This window comes from Pseudopodoces humilis, chromosome 2 (assembly GCF_049639895.1).
Source record: "Pseudopodoces humilis isolate 2021_Gansu_Grassland_sample_001 chromosome 2, ASM4963989v1, whole genome shotgun sequence".
In the NCBI taxonomy this organism is placed as follows: domain Eukaryota; kingdom Metazoa; phylum Chordata; class Aves; order Passeriformes; family Paridae; genus Pseudopodoces; species Pseudopodoces humilis.
Genome location: NC_142201.1, coordinates 74,955,097 through 74,967,664, shown reverse-complemented (window position 1 = coordinate 74,967,664; position 12,568 = coordinate 74,955,097).

Below are 12,568 nucleotides of genomic sequence, written 5' to 3'. Positions count from 1 at the left end.
CCTTTTTTGAAGAACTTTAGGCTTGAATGGAAAAATAAAAAAAATCAGTGTAAAGAATTTTCCTTTCTTTGGGCTCAAAATCAGCCTGAATCAATCAAATTCGAATAAGATCAATATAAGAACAGATTCTGTTTCTTTAGATTTAACTGTGTGAATTTTGAAGACTTTATTGCTTTGTCTTGATCTTGGATAATAAAATATATTATGGGTTAGGAAAAATATTTTCCTGTACAAAAATTGTAGTCATGTGACTTGTATTCAGCAAAAAACCTTTGTCTATGTTGGAGAGCATGACCTGTGTAGACAAAGATCAAGGAGATCAGAAGTAACACTGTAGAAACATTTAATAATAGAAGTTGCTGTAGACACATGGTGAAGATGAAAGTATTCCATGATGTAAATTCCGTTAAGAAGACTTAAAACATTGCCATGGAAAAGTTTATACTGTGACATTTTTGAGGAGAGTAACCCTGCTGTGATCAAGAATGCTTCATGAAACTATGTCCTATGTGGAACTCATTGATAGACACCAGAACTTTCCAGTTCTAGAGAAAAATAATTCAGTAAAAAAGTAATACCAGAGTCTCCTTTGAGAATGACTAGGATGAAAAAGTGAAGTAAAAATACATGATTCAGTAGTGAATGATCTCTGTCTTGGTCATTTGACTCAGGCAGAATGCTCAGCTGAATTCTGCCCAATCTGAAAGCAGACAACAGAGATCATGCAAGTCAGGAACTGCTCAAATATCTTTGTGAGTGTTTTGGATCGATCTGGGATAGATTAAATTTATTCATAGCACTATGTATGGTGTTCTACACCCATGCTCTGAGTAGTGGTGAAGAGTGTTCCCACAATGTGAAGACTTCCTGTGCTCCCACTTAGCTCTCACACTGTGTGGAAGAGGCTGGGTGGAAAACTGGCTGGGAAAGGACACATCCAGGACAATTCACCTGAATTCTCCAAAGGAATATTCCATATGATGTAATGTCGTGTTCAACAGTAAAACTGGGCTAGCAGGAGAAGGAGATGGACTGAGGGTTCCAAGGTGGTTATTGCCTGGAGACTGGTCGGACATCAATGTCTTTGCAGCAGGTGGTCAGCCTGTGCAACACTTCCCTCCAGCTCCACCCCATCCTTTCATTTATTAAACTGTCTAATTCCTAATCTCTCCCACTGTGCATGGGAAGTGAGTAAGTGGCTGTACAGGTAATAAGATGTTGGCTGTTTTCTACCCACTATGGTGAATATCAAGCAAAAAAGTATTGCCAAAAATTCCTGAGAAATGTTTCGTTTGGGTCACTTGTGAATTATGCAATATTGTATTTAAAGTTCTCCCAAACAGGACAGACCTGTTTTCTTAGGATCTGCAAGACACATGACTGGTTTTGTTCTGTTATTTGGTTATTCAATTTGACTACTAAAAATAAAATTAAAACACGCAAATATCTTTGTGGAGTAAAATGTTTTGGTTTTTGCATTGCAGTTTTTGAAGCTAAGTCCCACGAGGCGCAGTCTGATTCAGAACCTTCCTAGCTTCTGCAGTCCATTTCCATGGATTTTACCCCTGAGGGGGCCCTCCTCAAAGGAGTACCTTGGCACCTGTGATACAGAGCTACTTATCATTTTTGCAGGTTGTGTGACGGTAAAACCCTCCAGTCATTCCTGCCTGGGCACCAGGGTCATGCCAGGGCCCCTCGGCTTTGCGTCAGCTCGTCTCAGGAGAAAGACAAGCCAGCTCTTCTCTCCTGTTTGGCTGGATCAAGCTGCACTGAGCTATTTCTCAGCAAGATCCCACTGGTCTAGGGAAGGAAAGGCCCGAGGAAGGGATTAGATGTTCAGATTTAGCACAAACAATGGGATGACAACTAGCACATCTATGTCACTAATAATTAAGCAATCAAACTTAACACATCTCAACTTGTGGATTTACCATCTTCTCACAGTGTCTAGAATTGCCTTGTTTTGTTTCTCTAATTACTTCGTATTTACAACTGTTTAATTGGGACATCTGGTGGGAAAAGATGCAAATATAGAGATAAGTTTTTACAATAATAATCTTGAGCAACACCGCACGGGAAGTGGCTTTCCTGTAAATGTTACCTGCCCGTGTGACCTTCAGACACACTCCGTTCTTTGAATTGTCTCGTCCTTTGGTCAATGATAAGGAGTCTCTTTCCTCCCCCTAACAGACATGTGGATCTCTCAAAAATGTCTACCTAATAATTGAATTTACTCCGTTTAAATAGAAGTCATGACCTTTAGTTGTATGCAGTCTTTCTGTCTTCCAGGAGCAATGCACAGGACATGGGGAAAGGCAGAGGACCAGAGGTCAGTCCGCTACTTTTCACTGCAGTGTGATTCAAAACCTTGCTGGGTAGGAAAAGTTCCATAACTTCCTATAGTCAGCTTTCATTTGTGAATTCACTTTTTGTAGTCGGCTGCCCACATCCATTTGTATGTCTGTCTCAACACTTTAAATGTCTTTAAATGACTGAAGCAAGATATAAACTGGAACACTGCATACACCTTGTCTTGGCAAAACCATAGTACTTCATGTAGGAACCCCTTAACTTCGCATTTGCACTAAGGCAACCTCAGACTGCCTGTAATCCTGCAGCAGAACCCTGTGAATGAGCTGCAGAGTCCCACCTAAAACAGACTGAGCATGCAAGGACAGGCAGAGAAGCTGTGACAGCATGGGAGGCATGCTGGACTCGGTCTGCCCGCACTGACTGTAACCCAAACTGAGGAGCAGTCGATGCCTGAAGCTCCTCCTGACCCATCCTGATGATCTGCAAGGGTCTGTACATGCTGGGACATCAAGGTGAATTTGAGTTTTGGTGATTATGGAGAATAGGGTTTGAAACACAGGATAGACACTGCAGGGCGTGGCTTCTGCTGAGCCTCATTGACTTGTATAAGTCTTTGGAAAAAGTGCTGGGAGTATAAATGACATAAACCAAAATTTTGCATTTAGCCTGATTTGAAAAATCCAACTTCTGTACAAAAATTCAATGGCCCTGAAATACCAAAGACTAGATACAAAATTTCATTGTAAATTGACATGCAGTAAAGCAATTCCAGAGGAATTACAGGCTTACCTCCATGGTGTTATGTTCTAGCATAGAAGGTGTGAGATTGGATTTGAATGTAGTCAATATAAGATCAGTGCGTAAACTTGATTTATCTCATATGTATTAGAGCTGAGATTTGGCCATGAGGATTATAAAAGACTGCAACCAGATGTATGTGAACACAGATAGAAACATTTGTACACCTTTTCCCTGGAAGTTTTTGGGTTTCATCATGTTATTGTCGCTATTCAAATGATTCCTGATTCCCAGGCACTGATTCATGTCTGGAAGCTGTTTGCTGCTCAGGCAGGTACTCCAGGTATGGGACTGTCTGGTTTCCAGGAACTGAGTAAAAAGAAAATAACATCACTTTTTTGGAAAATCTGGTTTACCACTGAGGTTCTCTTTCACCAAAAATTTCCTTCCTTCATCAGAGTTGCAGCCTCTCTGTCCCACAAAACAAGTTACGCTGAGTTTTCCAATATGGTGTATTTTGACTTTGCCACCATTAGAATGCAATCCAACCATTAAAAGTACACAACCAAATAAGGACTGTTCACACTGGGATGGTGAGGAATGAGTCACAAAGAAGCCTTGCTGACTTAAGAAAACTTTTTCAGACAGCAGCTCACTAGCCTGAGTGGTTGCTTAACCAAACCCCATTTGAGTAAACTGAAGTCTCTGGCTGTACTAAGGAGTTAAGTGGCTGCAGAGGGTGAAATAGTGAGTGCTGAGGCCTGGGTGCCCGAGTGGGAAGGGAGCATCCCAGAGCAGTGCAGGTCTGGTCCAGCAGGCTGAACATCCTCAGTGGAATGCTCAGCACCATCTGAAAGGGACATAGTTGACTCATGCCCAGCTGATCCTGGTATGAACACAAGCGCAACAAGTGCAGATGGTTATGATGCCTTAAGTTTTAGCTTTCATATTTTTCAGATTCTGTGCTGCCTAGGTGTGTAGTTTTGAGCTTCATATGAAGTGTTAGTGAGCTCTCTTCAGAGAGTAGGCAGACAAAACAATTCCTTTTCTCTCTTGATACCAAGGACAATTGTTACAAGTTTCAGCCCCAAAAGCATAAACAACAGTGGACTGAAGAGAGAAAACAAGGAAGATGGGACTTCATAACCTGAAGCTCTAGCTGAACAATTAACCCCAATATGCAGATCAACCAAAACCTATAAAAATGTGAGACCTCATGACCAGTTGCCCATTTTGTAACCATTTTAGGTCCATTTTAGGTGTAGCCTTGCCAGGCCCTTGTACTGCCCAAGGTGTATCCTTTAAAGCTTTTCAGTAAATACCTACTTTATTCTTAACTCTGTCCTCTGTTGTAGGTCAGCCTTCACAAGGCTGGAAACACACACCTGGTCCAGCATGGAACACTCCTGGAGGCGCACCCAGCATCCTGGTCCTTTAAAATCTAATTGACATCATTACATTTTCTCCAGAGGCAATTCTCACCGCCAGGTGACTATGGCTGATCACAGGTCAAGAACAATAGGCTTCTGTACATGTTAATCCTTAATTATCCATTACATTAATATGTAACAACAGGAGATTGCACATTGAAACAAGACTCACTCCAGTCTTCATTCTATGTCCCAGAAGTTTACTGTAAAGCAAGTTTGCATTTTTACATAATGCAAGTTTAAATTTTTATGAAAGGAGGAAACTAGCCTACTTGCCAATGGTTTGTGTGTGTATGTGTGTGTGTGTTTGTTTGTTTGCTTTTATTTTTTTTTTCTTAGAAATGAGTAGCACCTTTGCAGGCAGAATTAATTTGCCCCAGCGTGCTGTAACTCTGCCTTGCTCTTGAGGTTGCTGTCTGTTACTGTTCTGCAGAGGGTGGAGGAGTTTGATTCTATCACACTAATAACAGATCCATGGCTGTGCCATGACATGGAGGGAAAGAAAAGCAAACCCAGTATGCTTTACACAGTTGCAAACCAGCTGTTTTTCTGTAGCTTACACTTAGTTGAAATTAATTTCTTGTGTACAGCGAGACCAGCAGTGTTGCCCTTGGGATGTGCTCTCTGTCCAAGTCAGAGCAGGACACTGGACTGTAAAGGCTGTTGTACCTGTTGTGCTGTGGATTACGGCAGCTTCCTAAATCCTGAGAAGAAATATGTAATAACTTCAAAAATGTGAATGTTCTCTGCAAGCAAGGGTGACTTTTCCCCCACTTAATATAGACAAAAGTGACAGATCTTTAAAGAGCAATTACATCATGTGCTTGGTGACACCAGTATTAGTAGAATTAACAGACTTAATTCCTTGCCTTATTATCATTGTTCATTGTGAAGAAATAACAATTTCTTACTGTTCTGATTTCACTCAGGACATCTGACCTAAAACACTGAAGGCAGTTACATTAATTGCAAGAGCAGGAGTGGGCTTCTGGAGAGTTCTGCCATGGTTTGCCACACCTGCCCCCAAGCTTCAAAAAACCCCTAAACCATATGTGCCAAATCAAAAACTGCAGCTAATTATAAAACAACTCTTGAGATGCCCAACAAGCCAAAGCTGTGGGCATTGTTGCATGGAAACAAACTTCACATGCTTGTACCAGAGATCTTTAGGATGCAAATTTGGTTTAATGTTTGATCAGCTGTTTTTATGGTGATTGACATTTTTTTTCTATTGGACTTGGTGTACAGCTGGCCTGTTCTATGGCTTACAATGTCTCTTTTACCTCTACAGGATTTGACTCTATTGCAATCAGACATTTCCCATGATTCTTTTGTTTCTACATAATAGTGTTATGAATTTATATGTACCTTGTTTCTTTACAACTTTGTCTTGTAACAGGAGCTTGAACTGAGAAGAAATGTGTGAAATTAGCAGATATGGTTATTTGCTTATTTTTTATAGAGTGTATATATGCTAAGCAGGTAAGCAGGCTGTTCATACCACGTAATTTTATGGTGGTACAACCTTAACTTGCAAGCCAAGCATAATAGAAGAATATAGAAAGAGGTTCTTCCATTAAGGACTCTATGCATAAGGCAAATGAAATTGGTAGATTTAATTGGTAGATTGGTTAGAAAGTGTGACATGAGTATACCTCAGGATGGCAATATACTTTTCATATGGTGAACAAGCAGGAAATTAATACACTGAGCAGCTAAGGGGACATTATGCTACTTGAACAGTGAGTTTTTATGGTTGGAGATACACAGGAGGAGAAATTGTGGAGAGAAAAGAACTGAATGTGCCTATACCTAATGAGAAAAATTTTATCAGTTGTGAAAAGGGAAATTTCTGTAATGATGAATCTGCTTGAAACCAGTTTCTGCCAGCTTCCACTTTAGGGATGCAACCTCATGCAACTTTACTGTCTTACCAATTGTGTGAAGGCTTCACTTGTTGAGTTATCATGGAATGTAAAGCATCCTTGCAGAGATCAGGAAGTTATCCACACTTCCTCACTGAGCTCTGAAGGTAGCCCCCTTGAACATGAGTGTGAATTGTTTTCAGCAGTTTTCTAGCCACCTTCAGACAATGACATTGCAGTGCAATTTCTTTGTGGGGGGAGGAGTGGTTTGCTTACTTCATCTGTACTAGGCAAGTGCACACCTGACACTTCTGCCACAATCTTTTGAACATTACCAAAGAGAATAAAATACAGCTTTCATTTCACTGTCATGAATGGGAAAACTTTTAGACTAAGGTCAGTAACTTGATACCAGATGCATGTTTCAGACAGTTAAAGGTGCTCTCAAATGTGTGAATGAGATGACTTGGTAATTAGGAAAAGTCTGTGGATTTGTAGAAGCAGAGTCTGAGAGACCTCAAAACCACTTATCTGCTCTAGTTTGACAGGGAGCACAGCTGTAGCCTGGTCGTAAGGCGGGAGAAAAATGGGTGCATTTTTCTATGATTCTTAGTTGTTTGTTTGGGGTTTTTTTAATATAACAGTCTAAATATTTAGATATATTTATTCTCAAATTATGTTTACCTTACAAATAGAGCAGGATTATAGCATGCTTGCTATGCTGCAGAGTGGGTGAAGATGGACAAGCAATTCATACAGCTCAACTGGACTAGATGGATGAGAGCTGAATTGATCTACTTAGGAGTGGTCTGGTGTGAACTAGGACTTTATTCAGCTGCTTCACAGATTCCAGGTGCTTTCCAACAGCTGTATTTCTTTCACATAGCATCTACATTAGCTTTTAATGGTTACAGAATATATTTTTCCCTGTGGAACTGAAAGAAGAAACTACTACAATAGTAGATAGCTGGTATGAAATCACTGTAACAGAAAATAAGAATAATAATTTGTCAAGTTCTGAATCAAAATCAAGTAGAGAATTTTTTAATGAATAATGAATTTTTAAATGAATGATTTAATGCGAAGTACAAGTATTGTAGACTGTGGAGACTTGGAGAATCTGCAGTCTCACTTTAAATCAGTGATACCCATTTTAGTTGGAAACTTATCCTTTGACCTCCAAGATCCAGCCAAACAGTGCAGTTTTAAAAGGATTTAAAATCATGTGCTGTGATTGTGGTTAAGTATTGCATATTACCAGGAATAATGAGTAACTGGTTAATAGATCACAAGCTGAATGGGAGTAAAAAAAGTGTTTTGCTCTTTTGAAAAAGGCAAACATTATCCTGGAAGTGAAACAAATGAAATCATTGTTCTGCCCCAGGAGGTGTTGGTACGTCTCTGGGGAGAGTTTCACACACAAGTTTGTGCACCATATATCTAGAAAGGTGGGAACCAACTGAAGGAGGCAGATAGCTGAGCCACAGGAATGTTATTTTAAACATAATTTCCATGGAAATGATCAGGACAATGGGCTGGCTAGATCAAGAGAAGGAAGGGTTGAAGAAAGATGTGATAATCATACCACAGCTACATGGGTCATACTGGCAGAGGGGAAGGGAGTGTCTGCCATGAATAGATTCAGCTCAGCAGGTAGGACAAATGCTGTAACACCAAGATAGTTGATGCTGCAGCAGATTTCTTGTTGAGGGTACTTTTAAGAAAAGCGGGTTAAAAGACATCACTCATTTGTTTACCACTCTCTGTGGAGAGCTGGGGCTTCATTCTTAAGGGCCAGTTGGGTTTAAGATCAACAGAAGCAAGATAACCAGAACTAGAGTGTCTGAATTTTAGACCTGTGGTGCAAAAGAAAATGAGTGATTTTTCAGATACTATCTTGCTTGACCCAATGTACTTTGCATGCCTCATTTTCTTGCAGTACAAGAGGTGGTGGTAGTATCTTGAAAGAACCCATGCAAAGTACACTAGTGCCCAAAGCTGTATGCATGAGAGGGAGTGCTGTCTATTCATATCAACAGCTGCATTTGATGCATTTGATGTCCATTTGATGCCTCCGGACACTAACATCCAGGCAGGATGTTTTCCTATTTGTAATTGTATGTATGTTCCTGAGGGTCAGCAAAAAAGGTAAATGAAATCCAGAAAAAACCCTAACCAAACCTTTACTGATCTTTACTTGCTCATAGTTTGTTTGAATTATGTAAAACTATGAACACTGTTGAGGTTAAGGAAATAGCATGTGTGCTGGACCATGGCCAGCATTGATTTTCCAGAGCACAAACCATCATGATGTCAATGTAAATGGCTGTGGAACATCTACTTTTCCTTCCCTGTGTTCTGTAGCTATGATTGCAGCATGTTAGTGGCCTCAGGAGACTCTGCTTGTAGTTTTAAGCCTCCACAGCCATCGTAGAATAACCATGGTTTTGTTCCAAGCACAACAGAAGTAATTTGCAGGGGCTACTGGCAGCTGACTGATGGAGCCAGTTGGTGTATTCTGCTAAGTGAAGTGTAAAAAAAGCACTACGCTTGCACCTTTTCTCTCAACATTATGTTTGCCAACAAACTCCTCTTTCAAAGCCTGAATTTTCTGCTAATCCCATAGAAAACTTACTATGTCTCTTTGAAGTATTTTGTGAGTTTCATCAGAACAATGAAAATACCTACATCTAGTTTTGCGTGAGAGAACTGGATCAAAACCTCATGGAAAAAGCTGATTCAAATAAGCAGTCTGTAACTATTCCAATGGTATTAATTACTACCAAATCATCCAAGGGATCTTCAAATAATTTGTATCCTTCATCCACATATTACTGGGCGCATTCCTGCAGTGTTAGAGAGAGTCAAGAAGTGCTGGGAGGCTCACTAAGTGTGTTGGTTTACAAATGACCTGAAGAGTGAGATCCCAGAGGTGTGAAAAACTTTGAAAAAAAAGGATAAAAATCCACTGAAAAAACCACTGATTTGCCTTAAAAATAAAAAAGAATAGGCCAGGGCTCGCACAACTCTTTGTAAACCTAAGACAATTTTACCAAATGCAGAATAGGAATTTAATATTTTGGATCTAGCTTGTGGAGGAAGCACATTGCTTGTCAACAGTTTATTGAACTATCCCTTCCCAACAATATATAGTAAATATTCTCACCTAACGGAGAGGTAGAAGAAACAGAAGAAAATAATACTATGAAGAGGAGTGTGAACTTAATCTAAAGGTTTTCAGTAAGGTTACTGTGCAGCAGTCGTAACAGCAGGATTTTTTTTTCTTACTGGAGCAAAAGTAACTGTATATAAATTATTCATTATTCTGCATTCTGGATTTTTGTTCAATCTGTTACATATGTACCAAAATACTTAGATTTGTTCCAGAATGTTATGCAGTGAAAGGCTCCCTTGAGCTAATTTTCCAGAGGACATGTAAATTGTCACTAGGCAGGTGGGCTCTTACTTTTTTTTTTCTTAAAGGACATTCACATATCCCATTTGCCTATAATTACCTCCAGGCATCAGCAAATTATTCGTCTCTATGTAGATTAGAATAAATACTATTATACTATGATGTGTTTGAGAGGAAGAGAAGTTTAGCCCTACACATGAGGAGTATTTCAGTTCAACTTGCATACAAAACATGTATTCCAGCTCAAGGGCACAACAGAGAGAGTAGAATTTCCTCCGTGCTGAAAAATTTCTATATTGTGGGCATGGCCAAGGAAATGCTCAAATTCATATGCTATTTTAAGCCACTGATTCTTTTGGTCTTCAACCATTGGCATGTATTGTGCTGGAAACCCCCCAGTTTTGACTGAAGGTCAGTGTGGACCTACCTGCTGAGTGACAGGTTTGTTAGCTGCTGAATGCAAGTGGCTTTGGATTCTCATACTTCCTGGTTTGCTAAGTTTTCTGGACAGGATCCAGAGCTTATGGAAATCATCAGAAAGGTTTTACTTCTAGGAGGTACATGACTGAGTTTGTAGGGAATAATCTGTTGTCCAAAGTTCCTCCTCATCTCAGCGGGTATAGTCTCCTGTTTCCCCTCCTTCACATCCTTATACATGTGCTAGCACAACAGGACATACATCAAATGGAAAGAAAAAGTTCTCTTGTTGCTGTAGCAAAATGCATATTGAATTTTAGCTGGCAGTTCTTGTACTTGGTTCAACCAGAAACAAGTGTAATTTGAACCTAGAGGATAATGATCTCTCTATTTTTCTTCCCTGTTAACTTTACTTACATTGAAATCCCCTGTATGAGCTAAGACCAAAACAAGTTGTCCTTCCTCAGCAGTGCTTGAATGAGGTGACATTGATGCCTTGAGAAACTACCTAGAACAGAGGCTAGACAGAGCTGAAGGAATAAAGTAGTAATTTATTAAAAAGGCCTTCAGAGGACACACCTTGGGCAGTACAGAGCCTGGCCAAGGCTACATCCAAGATGGATGATGGATTACACATTTTCACACTTTTATAAGTTTTGGTCCATTTCCATTTTGGGGTTAATTGTCCAATTACAGCTTCAGGTTATGAAGCCACATCCTCCCAGATTGCTCTCCTCAATTCGCCGTTTTTCATAATTTTTGGACCCGAAGCTGCAATGCTGCTCTTGGTTCAAGCTGGAAAAGGATTGTTTTGTCTAACTAAACTGTGAAGAGAATTTACTCTAGATGAAGTTCAGAGTTATATATTAATGCAGTACAGAATCTGGAAAACATGAAAGCTAAAACTTAAGGCATCAACATAGCAGGAAGATTCTCATTGCTTCTCTAAGAAGAAAACTTTCTCTTAGACAGATGATATGCAAAAAAAAAAACCCGTACAAAACAAAACCAAAATCAAACAACCAAACAACAAAAATTAACCATCAACACAGGGAACTCAAACACCACTAAAAACTGTTCTTTTGATATTGGTGTAGTCACTTTGCAATTATAAGGACTTTAGTGGTGTCACATCCCTTGAGTTCCTTAGAGTTCCTTTTGACTCTTTGTCACCTCTTCCTGATGCATCTGTATAATTGTATATAAAGAAAGCTTAAAAATACCCATATTGATATACAAATATTTTATTATGCAGTCTAGGAAGTTCTGCTTTGTTTATAGCCTCATAAAAATAGTCCTAAGTACATTCAAAACTGTTGGCACTGGAATTTCCTCTTGTGTGGGAAAAATTGTCAGCCTACATAAGGAAGCTACAGGTATATATAACATCCTGAAGAGTTACTGTAATCTACCTTTAGGTATTGTTTAAAGAGAATGACACAAAACGTGCTCTTTACATATCTTTTAATATGCATTTATTAGTCTAAAGGTAATGCTGCATTACAATCTAAGATCAAGGTGACAAAGATATAGACCACTGCTCAAAGTCTACTCATATCATAAAGGAAAGGTTACAATCTGCTAATAGGTTAAAAACAAAACGTGGCTTTTGGCCACGTGCTTTGAAATCCTGCATCTGTTCTGTAGTGATATAAAATGGAGTGTTCTAAAACATCACCTAATGGTCTAATTTCTCTGAGCAATGAAGGTTGACCCAGGATGAATTTTGACTTACTATGTGGCTTCAGGAAGTAGATTTTTTAAAAAGTCAAAATTTTTTTTTCCCTAAAAATGCTCAGCATATCTATCTTTTACTATCCTTTCCATCAAAGAAAAAATCTTAAATTTATTTCAAATCTTTATTTTGGATGATAAAAATGGCATTACCCTAGCTAGCAGAACAAAAGTGTTCTTGCTTTTAAATTACATGCAGTGGTATTTTATTGTTCACACAATTCTGGAAAAATGTCTATGTCACTTTATGGATGTTTGGGATAATGTTATCATCTTATACTTTCAGAATGAGAAAGCAAACAGAGATGTTAGAGCGTTACCATCACTCTCCTGACCAGAACTTTTGAGGGTCAAAACATATACTCAAATATTAAATGCTAGTGGGAACGTGTGCTTTTGCAATGCAGGACCAGGAAATGATGCTCAGGTTGATTTCCCAGAAAATAGTTCAGGGAGAAGGAAAAGTGCTGGGGAATGAGAGAGGTCCAAGCAGAGAGCTCGCCTGGGTGTAACAGCAAAGAGAGGGCATCACAGCATGAAACTGTTGACAGACACCCTGCAGAGTGCTTAGCTGGACACCATGGTTATTCTTTCCTTTCTTGCCTCTATTACTTAATGTGCAAGTATGTTTTGACCATGTATTAGTTGATGTTTCT